Genomic DNA, 3,998 nt, shown 5'->3' with positions numbered 1-3,998 from the left:
GTCCTCACGAGAGCCAGTTTCACCATAGCGCTTGATGGTTTTTGTGACTGCACTTGAAGTAATTTTCAAAGTTCTTGAAATGTTCCGTGTTGAAGTAATTATGGACTGTCATTTCTCTATGCTTATTTGATCTGTTCTTGCCAAAATATGGAGTTGGTCTTTTACCAAATAGGGCTATCTTCTTTATACTACCGCTAACTTGTCACAACACAACTTATTGGCTCAAATGCATTAAGAAGGAAAGAAATCCCACAAATGAACTTTTAACAAGGTACACCTGTTAATTGAAATGCCTTGCAGTTGACTAACTTATGGAGCTGGTTGAGAGAATGCCAAGAGTGTGCAAAGCTGTCATTAAGGCAAAGGGTGGCTACTTTGAAGACTCTCAAATATAAAATATCATTTGATTTGTTTAACACTTTTTTTTTGGTTTCTACATGATTCCATATGTGCTATTTCATAGTTTTGATATCTTCGCTATTATTCTAAAATGTAGAAAATAGTAAAAAGAAAGAAAACCCTCTGAATTAGTAGGTTTGTCCAAACTTTTGACTTGTACTATATACAGTATAATGTGTTGTCATAAACAGTTTACTTTTAATGGTATCATTTGCCTTCCGTACTACTTCGCAGGACTGAAAATGAATGAATTATTTGTCACTAAGCGTATGTAGCCTACTTAGTGAGATAATGCATCATTTTTTGCCATTGGAACACAGAATCTCATGTCTCTCAGGCTCAAGCTTTGGACAGTACTTGTGTGCATGCCTTATAGTGCTTTCAATATTTGACAGATTAGTCAACCGATGTTTACTGATACCATGGCAGCAAACTTGTTCAGCCCTCATTCCTCCTCTGTTGAGACAAAGAGTCAGTTGAGAGATGCTCCTTCCGGCTGCAGTCTCACACAAGGGCCTGGTTCATACACACACAACTAACAGCTGTATCAGTAAACATTGTGGTCTCAGAGGAAGCTGCAGTCTCTCTCGTTCTAACTCTGAGGCTTGTCAAACTAAGTAGAGTGTTGCTGATACTAACTGCTAGCTGGCTGGCACAGCTCAGGCTAGGTCCAGTAAGAACCAGGACCTGAGATGAAGAGGCTAGTTGACATGGCAACAAGTAGAAAACCAAGGTAGTAACACCCCACAGCGTTCAAGGGAGAATATATATTTTTTATGTAACCTTTATTTAACTAGGCAAGTCAGTTAAAAACAAATTCTTATTTACAATGACGGCCTACCCTGGACGACACTGGGCAAATTGTGCTAAGCCCTATGGGACTCCCAATCACAGCCGGTTGTGATACAGCTTGGATTCAAACCAGGGTGTCTGTAGTGACGACTCTAGCACTGAGATGCAGTGCTATTGATCGCTGGGCCACTCGGGAGCCCCAAGATAGATGAAATGGGAAGGAAAAAATAGATAACATGGATCCAGAGTAGTGGAATGAGACGTGTGTGTGTGTTTGTGTATGTTTTTGTGTGTGTATGTAATATACTAATGTGTGTATCACAGGACGTTGGTGGAACCTTAATTTGGGAGAACGGGCTCGTGGTAATGGCTGGAGTGGAACAGGTGGAATGGTATCAAATGTGTCAAGTCAAACACATGGATTCCATGTTTTTGATGCCCTTTAATTCGCTCCGTTCCAGCCATTATTATGAGCCTTCCTCCCTTCAGCATCCTCCTATGGTGTGTGTGAGATAAAATGTACATTGAGTCAGTGTCTTTGAAATGGAGAGAGAGAGTATGCAAGCTTGGCGAGAAAGAGTATGCAAGGTTGACTAGACAATCTGGAAAAATAATGGACAGGGATTATGAGGTAGTAAATAAATAACAATATACGTACTTATAAATGCATCCTAGAGACAGACAGAAAAAAAACAGTTCTTCCCTTGCCTCAAAACCCACAATACATCTGCATCACTTCCTTTTCTTCTCCTGTGTGAAATAGAACCAGGCGTCCAGCAGTTTCTTGCTGTAGAATATCTGACAGGCATCCACCTGCACCGCCACCACTATCACCAGGTACATGACGGTGACTTCAGCCCAGCCAAAGACGAAGCGGTATAGACCTTGCCTTGGCAGTAAAGTTACTGGGCCTCGCCGAGCATCTCCATGATGCCGTAGAAGAGTAGAGCGATGGAGAACAGGCCTGAGCTGATCATGGAGCTCACCAGGTAGCTGATGTTGTTCTTGGACAGTGACATCATCTGTAGGGACACCGGGTCGCTGGGCACCAGGTCGAGTTTGCTGATGTTCACCTGGGCCGCCACCACGAGCCACAGCCGAAGGTGGACAAAGTTGAGCTTCCGGCAACTCCTACTTTATCAAGGCACTGGAGGCACAGAGAAAAAGGGGAGAGGTTGAGACAGTATGATCCGATAGAAAAGTAGGCAGACAAGACAGACAAGCATACAGACAGATAAGAGCACAGACAGATATGATTACCTTAACTGGTACTGCGGGGCAACATTCTCTCTGTGTTTGAAGTCACTCCCATCAGTACCTGAAGCTTGAGGGCCCACACGAGACGTCATGGTAACAACCTGCTTCCCTGAAAACCAAGCAACAAACAAACAGTCTATTAGGCTTGGGGCTCTACTCAAACCTTTGCGCTGAAATTCAGCGCTAAAGCACAATTGAAATGTAAAGGCAATGTTAACGCGTTGGCGGAGACGGCTACATATGTCAGCTCAGTTGGAAATGGCCTGTAGCCCTTTCCTGCAGTCAATGACAAAAAAAGCCTCATGGGTTAAATATTATTCATATTTATGATGATTTCATAATTAATCAAGATTATATATTTTTTAAACGACAACAATCTGGTGTTTCTATGTCAAAGAGTTTTGTTACATTTCAGTCTTCTATGATCTACTGTATATAAAGTGTAATATTGGGGTGCAAACTCAAAATGTAATACATTTCAACTCTATATCTGACATGGTACAGGTGTCTTCTTTTTTAAAGCCAATAACCATGTGTGAGGTGTATACTTTTGTTTCAAAGTAGATTGGTTTACGACTACAAAGAATCACTCTGTGTGACACTGATTTAGCCCATGGCAGTAAAAAGCTACGTTTACGAGATTGAATAGAGCCCCAAGTGTGCATATTCAGCAAACATTCTAGAAGATTCTATGTAGCAACTCTACATCCAAACCAATATATTTAAAGTCGTTTTTTTAAGCCCACATCTGATCCTTTAATAATGAGTATCATATGTGTTTTCACATGCATTTCATTCAAATAATTTGTTATGCAGACACAAATCAAAATCAAATAAAATGTATTTATATAGCCTTTCTTACATCAGCTGATATCTCAAAGTGCTGTACAGAAACCCAGCCTAAAACCCCAAACAGCAAGCAATGCAGGGGTATAAGCACGGTGGCTAGGAAGAACTCCTTAGAAAGGCCAGAACCTAGGAAGAAACTTAGAGAGGAACCAGACTATGAGGGGAGGCCAGTCCTCTTCTGGCTGTGCCGGGTGGAGATTATAACAGAACATGGCCAAGATGGCGGAGAGGCGCTGGTATGAGGAGGCAGCACGGCGGCGTGGATGGAAGCCCGAGAGTCAGCCCCAAAAATGTATTGAGGGAGGCACACAGGAAGTGTGGCGAAGCCAGGTAGGAGACCTGCTCCAACTTCCTGTGCTTACCAGGGGGCAAGAGAGACCGGGCAGGCACCGTGTCATGCGGTGGAGCGCACGGTGTCCCCAGTGCGGGTGCATAGCCCGGTGCGGTACATACCAGCTCCGCGTATTGGTCGGGCTAGAGTGAGCATCGAGCCAAGTGCCATGAAGCCGGCTCTACGCATCTGGTCTCCAGTGCATCTCCTTGGGCCGGCTTACATGGCACCAGCCTTGCGCACAGTGTCCCCGGTTCGCCTGCATAGCCCAGTGCGGGCTATTCCACAACGCCGCACTGGCAGGGCGACCGGGAGCATTTAACCGGGAAAGGTTGGGCAGGCTCGGTGCTCAAGAGCTCCAGTGTGCCTG

General features: G+C 44.1%; 1 pseudogene; it reads right to left on the bottom strand.

Moving 5' to 3' along the window:
* Positions 1-1,923: 1,923 nt before the first annotated feature.
* LOC135547400 (protein jagunal homolog 1-like) lies at positions 1,924-2,540 on the bottom strand (annotated as a pseudogene).
* Positions 2,541-3,998: the final 1,458 nt, after the last annotated feature.

This window comes from Oncorhynchus masou, chromosome 10 (genome assembly GCF_036934945.1).
Source record: "Oncorhynchus masou masou isolate Uvic2021 chromosome 10, UVic_Omas_1.1, whole genome shotgun sequence".
Classification (NCBI taxonomy): domain Eukaryota; kingdom Metazoa; phylum Chordata; class Actinopteri; order Salmoniformes; family Salmonidae; genus Oncorhynchus; species Oncorhynchus masou.
The sequence above is the reverse complement of the archived record's forward strand: the minus strand, read 5'-3'. Positions and strand labels throughout refer to the sequence as shown.